Source organism: Podarcis vaucheri (assembly GCF_965113315.1).
Source record: "Podarcis vaucheri genome assembly, chromosome: 1".
Classification (NCBI taxonomy): Eukaryota; Metazoa; Chordata; class Lepidosauria; order Squamata; family Lacertidae; genus Podarcis; species Podarcis vaucheri.
The window spans coordinates 8,385,051-8,397,558 of NC_138759.1; positions in this window are offsets into that span (position 1 = coordinate 8,385,051).

The following is a 12,508-nucleotide window of genomic DNA, read 5'->3' on the forward strand; positions in this document are numbered from 1 at the left end:
TGCACAACTGCAGTGTTTTATCTCCTGTTTAACAGGTAGCTGTGACTGAGTACAGTCGTGCCTTGGTTTTCGAACAGCTTAGTTCATGAGTGTTACGGTAAAATCTGGGTGCGGGGCTACTCTGCCACCCAGCTCGTCGGACTAGGTCCGCTTCTGTATCAATGAGCAACTCGGAACTCGAACGTTGCAAACCTGGAAGTAGGTGTTCTGGTTTGTGAACTCTGCCTTGGAAGCTGAATGTCTGGTGCGACTTCCAATTGGCTCCTGAATGTTTCTGAAGTCAAATGGACTTCCGGAACACATTCTGTTTAAAAACCAAAGTACGACTGTATAATAAAATTTGATTCTGCCAGATGTTAGATGTGAAGGTTAAAGGCCGCATTGATTTCACTCCAGATGGTTGGGAACACAGCGAGCTGCATTATACCAAATACAGTACACAAGCTCCGCCAAAAATAGTCAACGTGGTGCTCTTCCGGACATTGTAGGAGTACAGCTCTCATTGGCCCCAACCTGTTACATCTGTGGATTATTCTAACCAGACTTTATAGAGTTGGAAGGGATCTCGGAAACTGTCCATGGATCCAAGACAGTTTTCGTTCACCCCGCTGCTTTCCCCAGGACGTTTCCTGCTGAATCAGAAAAAAGGCCTGTGGATTGACGCTTCTCCCGACTCAGCAGTAAACTGAAAAAAGTAAAAACCTCTAAGTTTAGAAATAATAGGACAAATGGAAGCGTGGATTAGCCTATGCTCTTGGGAGGTTTCTCCAAAGGCCAGCTGGAATCATGACTTCTCTCTATCTCAGTACGTTTCTGAGCACAATTCAAAGTGTTGGTGCTGACCTTTAAAGCCCTAAACGGCCTCAGCCCAGTATACCTGAAGGAGCGTCCACCCCCCGAGGGCCTTCTGGCGGTTCCCTCACTGCGAGAAGTGCAGTTACAGGGAACCAGGCAGAGGGCCTCCTCAGTAGTGGCACCCTCCCTGTGGAACGCCCTCCCATCAGATGTCAAGGAAACAAACAACTTCCTGACTTTTAGAAGACATCTGAAGGCAGCCCTGTTTTGTTGTTGTTTAGTCGTTTAGTTGTGTCCGACTCTTCGTGACCCCATGGACCAGAGCACGCCAGGCACCCCTGTCCTCCACTGCCTCCCGCAGTTTGATCAAACTCATGCTGGTAGCTTCAAGAACACCATCCAACCATCTCATTCTCTGTCGTCCCCTTCTCCTTGTGCCCTCCATCTTTCCCAACATCAGGGTCTTTTCTAGGGAGTCTTCTCTTCTCATGAGGTGGCCAAAGTCTTGGAGCCTCAGCTTCACGATCTGTCCTTCCAGTGAGCGCTCAGGGCTGATTTCCTTCAGAATGGATGTGTTTGATCTTCTTGCAGTCCACGGGACTCTCAAGAGTCTCCTCCAGCACCATAATTCAAAAGCATCAATTCTTCGGCGATCAGCCTTCTTTATGGTCCAGCTCTCACTTCCATACATCACTACTGGGAAAACAGCCCTGTTTAGGGAAGCTTTTAATGTTTGGTGTTTTATCGTGTTTTTAATATTCTGTTGGGAGCCGCAAATAGTAGCTGGGAAAACCCAGCCAGATGGGCTGGGTATGAATAAAATAACAATAATATCTCCTCTCCTTCAGTGTTGTGTTGGAAAGCCAGGAGAACAACTGAGCTTGACTTGCACTGCCTCCCTGGCCACTTCTGCAAAGTTCTCGCCATTCCTCGTTGCCCTCCTCTAAGTCCACCCCAGCTGACCAACGCTTCACCCAGAAGTGGACACAGCTCTCCAGAGGCAGCACAAGCTGCCACCAAATGCACTCTCATCCAGAAATAGACCCATGAATCTCCCTTATAGTGTCAGGCGATTGGTCTCTCAAGCCCTGAATTGCTGACTCTGGTATTGTCGCAGACCCTCCTTAGTCCAAGGTCTCCTTGAAGGGTCTTTGCTAGCCTTGCTAGCTGACGTCCTTTCCTTTCAAGATGCCAGAGTTTAAGCTCAAGACTTTCTGCCTCCCTTCACCTACTTCTGCACTGCGGAACCCCCATCATCTAATTTCGGTAACGACTCTTAATTTGATACATCATGCTTTCCATAGATTGCACGCATTCCAATTACACATGAAAATTATACATCAACATCAGTGGGCTATGTACCTACATATGTTTACACAGGAATCATCTGCGCAAAACCATATACAATTATTCGGCCTCACACACAAGTGTGCAACATATAATTCTCCGCAATCAAAGGCAGAAAGGCAATGCACACAAGCCATGCTCACATTCGCTGGTGCGCGCATGTAATTGCAAACAGCAGTGATCGAAACGCAAGGGCAGATTTAGCCGGTGTGTAATGCGGAGAATACTAATGAGGGGCTGGTGGGCTTGTGGCGAAGGGATACAGCAAAAGTTCAGTCCAGTGGCCTTCTTCAAATCCTGAGCAAAAGGGGGGGGGGAGGAGAATGGGGAAAGGCCTTTGCTGGGGGTAAAAAATGGATGTGACTGATCAGCGTTGACATCTCTTCCTGTAGGATGAGGAGGCTGCAGCCACTGCAAGATAAATACCACTCAAGGCTGCACATCACCAGGTGAATCGAGGCAAGAGGGAGGAAAACTGCCTGGGCGTCAGCATGGTTTCAAGGCTCAGAGAAAAATGAACACAGTATGGGGAGGAAGCACAGATTTCCACCTAGCTCTGGTAACTGACAATATTTCCCGACCTACAAGGCTCAAAGACACCCCAGCGATCTGGATGTTTGCATGGTCTGGCTTGCGAGAGTTGGAAGTACATCTGACTTGTGAGACGAGAGGGAGGCTGCATCACTAGTATAGCATCTAGATCAAGGGAAGTAATAGTGCCACTGTATTCTGCTCTGGTCAGACCTCACCTGGAGTACTGTGTCCAGTTCTGGGCACCACAGTTCAAGAAGGACACTGACAAACTGGAATGTGTCCAGAGGAGGGCAACCAAAATGATCAAAGGCCTGGAAACGATGCCTTATGAGGAACGGCTAAGGGAGCTGGGCATGTTTAGCCTGGAGAAGAGGAGGTTAAGGGGTGATATGATAGCCATGTTCAAATATATAAAAGGATGTCACATAGAGGAGGGAGAAAGGTTGTTTTCTGCTGCTCCAGAGAAGCGGACACGGAGCAATGGATCCAAACTACAAGAAAGAAGATTCCACCTAAACATTAGGAAGAACCTCCTGACAGTAAGAGCTGTTCGACAGTGGAATTTGCTGCCAAGGAGTGTGGTGGAGTCTCCTACTTTGGAGGTCTTTAAGCAGAGGCTTGACAACCATATGTCAGGAGTGCTCTGATGGTGTTTCCTGCTTGGCAGGGGGTTGGACTCAATGGCCCTTGTGGTCTCTTCCAACTCTATGATTCTATGATTCTATGGACTAGACAGACTTGTCACCTCATCCAGGGAAGGCAGCTAACATGTTCTCTTTATTTTGTTTGAAATAATTTTTATGAAAAAAATTCTTGGATTACATAAAAATGTGCAATGTCTCTCTCTCTCACATACACCACCCCGCAATGTACAGTCTTTTCTATAGATTAATTACTTTCAGTGTATGTTGTATCCAGTATAAAGTTGGAGGGGAAGAGAGGTATTGTGCAGGAGTAGGGAGGGGTCGATCAGTTCATTCCATGTCATGTGTGAACCTTGGGTTCGTTCGCCCCTTTTTGTCCTGTTTCCTCATTAATCTATTTATTAAATCTGCACAAACATCGAGGATTCACATTTAAATACTTATGAATGAATATTTTATCACAAAATGTTATCCGAATGCAAACACTTCCAAACATTTTTGGTCTTTTTAGGGGGAGCTGTAAACAGTTACAAAATTTACAAAGCACCATTGCCCAGGAGATAACAGCCCAGGAGTTTGTGATCAGGCCATCAAAATTCACTGAAAAAGAATTCCTCCAGCTTCTCTTTCCAGGGAGTTAAGAAAGATGTCTGCAGTGGAAAGCAAATATTTCCACCCCACCCTGGTTGTTAAAAACAGAAAGTCTGTGTTCGAAGCAAGGCTGTGGTTGAGCCACTACTGAGAGCACGGAAAGCTGAGCGAAAGTGGTTTAGCTGTGCTCCTGGCATCTGGCAGCACACTTCATGAAAAAGACTCTTCTTCACTCATCACTGTGAGGCACATTGAAGCTGGCTGCTCTCTCCCCTGAGGTACAGCAGGGATGTGACAGCAGGCAGAGCCTTTTTCATAAAAACAAAAAAAATGGGGAAAGTGATGGTCCACTAAGTACAATTAAACCAGGGCGCAACAAGCCCACACACTTGCAATCTCACAAGCCAAACACACACAGATTGCCAACCAGGTGGCGTAGGAGATGGGAGAGCTCCAGCAAACCAATCTCCTGGCGGCCGCCAAGGTAGGCAAATACTCTTTCCTGCTAGAATAAGACAGCTTCCTAAGTGTTGTGCAATACTCCAAAGCCTGCACAGATCTCATATAAATGTTATTCTCTAGTGGGTCCATCACCTCCTGGCAAATAGAAGGGGAAGAAATGGAGGCAGTGAGAGATTTTACTTTCATGGGCTCCATGATCACTACAGATGGTGACAGCAGTCATGAAATTAAAAGACGCCTGCTTCTTGGGAGAAAAGCAATGACAAACCTAGACAGCATCTTAAAAAGCAGAGACATCACCTTGCCAACAAAGGTCCGTATAGTTAAAGCCATGGTTTTCCCAGTAGTGATGTATGGAAGTGAGAGCTGGACCATAAAGAAGGCTGATCGCCAAAGAATTGATGCTTTTGAATTATGGTGCTGGAGGAGACTCTTGAGAGTCCCATGGACTGCAAGAAGATCAAACACATCCATTCTTAAGGAAATTAGCCCTGAGTGCTCACTGGAAGGACAGATCCTGAAGCTGAGGCTCCAATACTTTGGCCACCTCATGAGAAGAGAAGACTCCCTGGAAAAGACCCTGATGTTGGGAAAGATGGAGGGCACAAGGAGAAGGGGACGACAGAGGACGAGACGGTTGGATGGTGTTCTCGAAGCTACCAGTATGAGTTTGACCAAACTGCGGGAGGCAGTGGAAGACAGGAGTGCCTGGCGTGCTCTGGTCCAGGGGGTCACGGAGAGTCGGACTTGACTAAACGACTAAACAACAACAACAGTGCGGCCTCCGGGATGATGGAACTATATCAATGTGGATGGCACAACAACCTTGTTTTCATGCACTGGCTGGATGCAGAGGAATGGTGGGAGGAACTAGCTGGGGAACCCTCCCCCCCCCCCAAGGTAGGAAGGTTCAGAGTCTGGGGATTGGCGGTGGGGTGACAATGAGCAATCAGTGAGAGAAGAGGGAGAAGACTGGGAGGAGGAAGTGTCGGAAGATGATGAGGCAACAGGGCTTAGTGAGCAGGGAGAGTCTGTGGCAGAGAGAGGTCCAGAATCAGAATCAAGAGAGGAGGGAGGCCAAGAGACAAGACAGGCTGGTTAAGAAGCCAGGGCATCCCCCCTCCTGCTGCAACAAGCTGCCCTCCGAATTGGCCTCACAGAACCAGGAGAGGCATGAAGCAAAAGTCTCCAACTGCTTGGAAAACACCCTGGAGAGGAGGAGATGTCTATGGCTGTGGGGACCACAGGGACATTTGGTCTTGGCAACTGCTTCCTGGGGCAAGACCTGAGTTGCTGTGCTCATTAGGCCTAGCACTCCTGTGCAGATCCTATCTTGCTCATAGTTAACTCCAGCTTGCTCAGGGTGTATAGAAAGAAACGTGTTCACTGCAGTGGGTTGGTCTAGATAGCCAATTGAATCTCCACCAACCCTACAGTTCTGTGATTCTGTGTTATTGTTCTGGAATGAAGGGCTGTGGAATGGATTCCTGGTTTTCCGACTGCCAGGGCACAGCATAGACAACATTATTATACTGGAAGGTGACCAGGCACCATCAAGACTGGATTTGCCCTTCCTAGACAAGAATCAGCCTGGAACCCCTTTCTCCACAGCGGCACCTAGCAGCTGGAAAGGGTACTGCAGTGTCTGGCTGTGAATGGCCCAAACCTTGGAATGTTATAATCCAGTTTGATGCCGCTTTTGCATGCAACCTGTTGGTAGATATGGCAGCCCTCTTCAGACATGAAAGAACTGGATTGTACAGCCTGGCGAGGGACCCACTCAATGTCTTCTTAAATTAAATCTCCAGCATTCACAGCAGGGCAGTGGCCTTTGCCTGGGACATGTTTGATGTACCCTATTCCCGATCTCATACACCCATGGAAATCTGGATGCAATCTCCCCTCGTGGCTGTGCTCCAAAGCCCTGGAATTACTTTATTCCATACTTTGCACTATTCCCCAGGAGCCTCTTCCCCTCGGTTTGGCCATACACAGTGGGGCTTGTCTGCAAACTCACCATTATTATTATTATTCCCCCCGCCACTTCCAAATATTCAAGTTATTCCCGTCGCTCCTTACAGCTTCGCCCCGTCTTTCCCAGACACAGCACACTTGTGATTGCCTGCAAATGTCTCCAGTTTCCACTCTGGCTTCCTGTAGAAAATTCTTCCTTCACCTAAAAGCGTGAGATTTGAGCCCCCAGGGGCTTCCGTGCTTCATTGTGCATGTGTCACGTTATTTAGCATCCTGAATACCTCCCCCCACCCACTAAACTTCGTTGAAATTACCTAGCTGTTTGTAGAGGAACAGTCTCTAAAAGCTGCTAAGGTGAGTTGTTTGCCACGACAGCTCCAGGAAAAGTCTGCCTGAACTGTAAGGCAGGGAGATGTGAAAGCAACAGAGTTTGCTAATGAGAGAGAGGGCCTGGCTCTCAGAGAACGGTAGAGTTGGAAGGGAACCTGAGAGTCATTTAGTCCAACCCCCTGCAATGCAGATGATACACGAGAGATGGCCAGCCAACCTCTCTTTAAAAACCACCAAGGAAGGAGAGTCCACCACCTTTCGAGGAAGACCATTCCACCGTCAAACAGCCCTCACTGTCAGAAAGTTTTTCCTGGTGCCTAGTCGAAATCTCCTTTCTTACAATTTGAAGCCATTCTTTCGGGTCTTATACCTCTGGAGCAGCAGAAAACAGGCTTGCTCCATCATCCATGTGACAACCCTTCAAATATTTGTTGTATCTCCTCTAAGTCTACTGAGTGTGGTGTAGTGGTTAAGAGCGGTGGACTCGTAATCTGGTGAACCGGGTTCGATTCCCCGCTCCTCCACATGCAGCTGCTGGGTGACCTTGGGCTAGTCACACTTCTCTGAAGTCTCTCAGCCTCACTCACCTCACAGAGTGTTTGTTGTGGGGGAAGAAGGGAAGGGAAAGGAGACTGCTTTCAGACTCCTTCGGGTAGCGATAAAACGGGAGATCAAAACCAAACTCCTTCTCCTCCTCCTCCTCCTCCTCCTCCTCCTCCTCCTCCTCCTCCTCCTCCTCCTCCTCTTCTTCTTCTTCTTCTTCTTCTTCTTCTTCTTCTTCTTCTTCTTCTTCTAACATACCCAGGCTAAACAGGTGAAAGTGTGGCATGCCAGGGAACAGACAGAAGTTCCTTCAGTACCGCAGAAAAAAGATTTCCACAACAGTTTAGTGTTGCTCAACAACTTGTATGGCTTTGAAAAATGGGATTGGACATTTCTGGGAAATGATATATAATGAACTGAAAAAAATGTTTAAAATAACTTTTATAAAAAAAACAAAACAAAACCCAGAAGCCTTTCTATTAGGAATTATAGGTACCGACATTCCAAAGGAAAAGGAAAGACTCTTTATGTATGTGACAACAGCAACACGGATGCTACTAGACCAGAAAGGAATGGCAAACCAAGCTGTTAGACTACGCTGAAATGGCAAAATTGACCAGAAAGCTCAGGGACTAAGAAGACAAGAAAGTCAAGGAAGAATGGGGAAAGTTTATAATTTATTTAGGAGATCACTGTAAGCAAATGAAAACATTAGCAGGATTTTAATCTCACTTGTAATGTAAACAATACTGTGGACAATATGGATAGACATAAAATATAATTGGGAAATAATATGCTGTTGAAAAGGTTGACAATAGACCCATGGAGAGGATGGGGGGGGGGAGTTCCGAGATTCAGAGTAATCTCTTTATATGGATGTGTATTTGGTATGGTTATATAAATTCATATTTTTAAAATCAAATAAAAATTATTTTGAAAAAAGCATTGAACAAATTCATGGAGGAGAAAGCTACCATTGGCTGCTAACCCTGATGGTGATCTTCTGCCTCCATTTTCAGAGGCAGCTTTTAAATTTTGGAGGCTTATTTTATATTTTAAACTTTGTATATTGTATGTTTTATTGAGGCAAAGTGCTTGGAGACCTACATGGCGAAAAACCCCCATATATATATATATATATATATATTTGCTTTCGTAGATTTTCACGGGTACAGGAATGCAGGTTTTGGTGTCTTCGGGTGTCTTCCCGTGTAAGAGTCGGGGTGTCTGTGCGACGTTTCGACGAGGTCTCACTCGTCATCTTCAGGCTGGTGCTTTCGGCTTCTTGTTACTGGAACAGAGCAGAGTCTGGTGTTTGAGTTCCTATAAATACTGTTGAGGGGTGTGGTGTATAGCCTCCAACGTTCTGGGCAGAGAGGAAGTTCCTAGATTAGTGTGCCTCTTCTTCTTTTGTTCCTTAATTACTTGAGGGATATCTTGGGTGATTTCATGAGTGATATTCTGAATACCACTGGGTGGGTCATTAAGTGTAGATTAGTTGCTAAAGCTTTCGTGTCTTGACCTCTTGAGCTTGTGAAGAGTTTTTCTGAGAAGATGGCTGTGCTGCATTTAGTTGTGCTCTGGCTTGGCTTCGTGTATAGGGGCGAGCTGTGGTTTTGTGCCTTGTGCCAGCCAGATCTGTGTAGGGATTGCAGGGGGGTGCAGCATCCGGAGGTGCCACTATAGTTTGGCTACTGGATGGAGTCTGTAATATGTCTGTGGAGAGGGTCTGGGTTTGGGTCTGGTGTGGTTGATTGGTGACGGCGTTCTGTGTGCCTCTGGTTCTGGTGTCGGTTTTTGTGGGGAGGGCTAATTTCCAGATGTCTGGCAGGCGGGACGTGTCGTCACGCTTGTTCATGTTGTGAGGGTGTTTCTCTATCTCGATGGCTTCCATGATTATTCTCTTGTGGTGATGTTCCATGTTAAAGAGCAATTTGGAATCTGCAAAATTAATTTCGTGTCCTGTTTCTTTCATGTGTTGGAAAAGAGAGGAAGTTTTTTCTTCTTTTTTGACGGCATTCTTGTGTTCTGCGATACGTGCATTTATTCGTCTGTTTGTTTGTCCAATGTACGTGGCTGGGCAGACTTTGCAGGGTATTTCATAGACCCCTTGGTTTTCCAGCTGGATTTTGTCTTTTGGGTTTCTGAGGATATTGGCTATTTTTTGGTTGGTGCAGAAGGCTGTTTTGATATTGTGTTTATGGAGGATTTTGCTGATTTTGTCTGTAGTGCCCTTGATATAAGGAAGGAGGGCCATGCCATTGTTTTCTTCTGTGTCTTGGTTTTTGGGGGGTGTTTCTTTTTGGATTAGCTTCGTAACCCTGTTTTTCTGGTATCCATTGGCGATTAACACATTTGAGAGATTCTGTAACTCAGTTGTCAAGTGGTCTTTGTCAGCCAGGCGTTTGGTTCTGGAGCTGAGAGTCTTGGCTACGGAGTTTATTTGTGCAGGGTGGTGGTGTGATTGTGCATGTAAGTAGTGATATTCTGAATATCACAAGAAGCCGAAAGCACCAGCCTGAAGATGACGAGTGAGACCTCGTCGAAACGTCGCACAGACACCCCGACTCTTACACCGGAAGACACCCGAAGACACCAAAACCTGCATTCCTGTACCCGTGAAAATCTACGAAAGCAAATATATATATACTCCATCCAGTAGCCAAACTATAGTGGCACCTCCGGATGCTGCACCCCCCTGCAATCCCTACACAGATCTGGCTGGCACAAGGCACAAAACCACAGCTCGCCCCTATACACGAAGCCAAGCCAGAGCACAACTAAATGCAGCACAGCCATCTTCTCAGAAAAACTCTTCACAAGCTCAAGAGGTCAAGACACAAAAGCTTTAGCAACTAATCTACACTTAATGACCCACCCAGTGGTATTCAGAATATCACTCATGAAATCACTCAAGATATCCCTCAAGTAATTAAGGAACAAAAGAAGAAAAGGCACACTAATCTAGGAACTTCCTCTCTGCCCAGAACGTTGGAGGCTATACACCACACCCCTCAACAGTATTTATAGGAACCCAAACACCAGACTCTGCTCTGTTCCAGTAACAAGAAGCCGAAAGCACCAGCCTGAAGATGACGAGTGAGACCTCGTCGAAACGTCGCACAGACACCCCGACTCTTACACGGGAAGACACCCGAAGACACCAAAACCTGCATATATATATATATATATATATATATATATATGTGTGTGTGTGTGTGTGTGTGTGTGTGTTAGAACTGTTTTCATAATGCAATAATACTGGAACCATTTCTGAGATGTGGACCTGTTTTCAAATGTGCCAAATTGATTGTAACTGTTTTATGTACGGAACCATTCTTTATTGCTTTTACTCTTTTCTTTTCAGGTTATAACTGCTTTTGTAGTTGTTTCATTTATCGCTGCAGTGCACCCTGAGACCTTGTAGGCAAAGGGCAGGTAAGAAATAAATCAGATCAGACCATAAAAACTGATGCTCACGGATCTATCTATCTATCTATCTATCTATCTATCTATCTATCTAGCCATCCATCTATCTATCTATCTACCTATCTACCTATCTGTCTATCTATATCTGGTTTTCCACATGAGTAAGACAAATTCATTGTTGGGTTATCCTGGAAAAAGCGACACCCGATTCTGTTGGTATGAAAGCTACTTCACATTTATATAAGGCTCCCCGCAAAGAATCCTGGGAGTCACAGTGTTTTTTTTGTGGTGTTGCTGAGAGTGCAAAATACGCAAGACCTTCTGTCATTTGGCCTGGAAGAAAAAGCACCTCCTTAGGAAGAACAATCTTGTCCAAAAACATCTCCAGGGAACCAGGTTGGAGAAGGCTGATCTACGTCGTCGAGTTACGTGGCGGATTCTGCCGACGTTAGGCAAGATCTACGGCACGAATGCCGATAGTAGCCAGCCCTCTGATCTGAATCATGGCAGATTTCAAACAGACCATGGAAGTGGGTGGTCTAAGCCGTCTGCAGACAGCCTTAAATCCCAGCGAGAGAAAGTTCTCGTTCCTGGAATGCGTCTAATATTGCATATCAAAAGTGTCTTTGATTCCCAGAAACATTCTGGAGGCGCAAAACATCTCAATGTATCGCCAGCGTGGAGACGGATGGGCTTGCTTAGAGCGCCTGGGAAGACTCCTGCTTGCTAATCTCTGGGAGTCAAACGTTGATTTGATTTAGCACAAGTCGGGAGGAGTGTGTGGTGTGGGGCGCAAGGGAGAGTCACTTTGTCTGTATTTCTGGCTAGAGTAGCTGAACACAAGATTCACACACGGCACTCAATTAAAAAGTCTATTGAATGTAACCAGAGGTGTATTAGTCCAGGGTCAGGGTGGGGTAGGAATTAAGAACCGTGCCTGTAGGGTCCTGTTCTCCAACATCCTAGAGCCGTCCAATCAGCATGAAAGGGGAGTCTTTCAGCTCAGCCAACTGGAGCCAATCAGAGTGGAAGAAGACGAGTCAGCCACTGAGGATGGGCTCCTGGGGTCACTCTGCAGATGGCACATGGGAAGGACATGGAAGAGTTCTTCTGTACCCTGCAAAACTAAGGATGTAGCAAGACTGAAATGCAACGTGTGCCACTTTCAAGAGAAAGAGTGCATGTTCTGTTCCATACCGTGGACCTTCAAGGAAAACGCTCCCCTGAGAAGGAGAAGATTGGGAAGAAGAGGCGAAGGGGTAACAGGGCTTAGTGAGCGGGGAGAATCTGTGGCAGAGAGAGGTCCAGAATCAGAATCAGAGGCAGAAGCAGGAGAGGAGGGAAGCCAAGAGGCAGAGATGAGTTTGGCTGGTGAAGAGTCACGGGAGTCTCCCCATCCTGCTGCGACTGGAGATGAACTGCTGTGTTCGTTAGGCCTGACACTTAGGCAAGTCTGTGAAGATTGTGTTTTGGGGCTTTTTTGAAATCATTTTTATTTGGTTTTACAAATATAAATTTATAACCATACCAAATACACATCCATATAAAGAGATTACTCTGAATCTCGGGACTTCCCCCCATCCCCTCCATGGGTCCTACTGTCAACATTTTCAACTGCGTATTATTTCGTAATCTATATTTTATATCTATCCATATTGCCCATATTTCTTCTTTCCATCTCTGGGCTGTGAAGATTGTGTTTTTTGCTAATAAAGAGTTAACTTCAACTTTGAACAGCGAGATTTACTGCCAGCTCACTCTTTGACATATGTATATTTGTGAAGGCATCACTACCGGTGGTTTCTATGCCAACCCCTTGGTGCCTGGCTCTGAGAAAGGGCCCAGGAGATCTTTCCTTT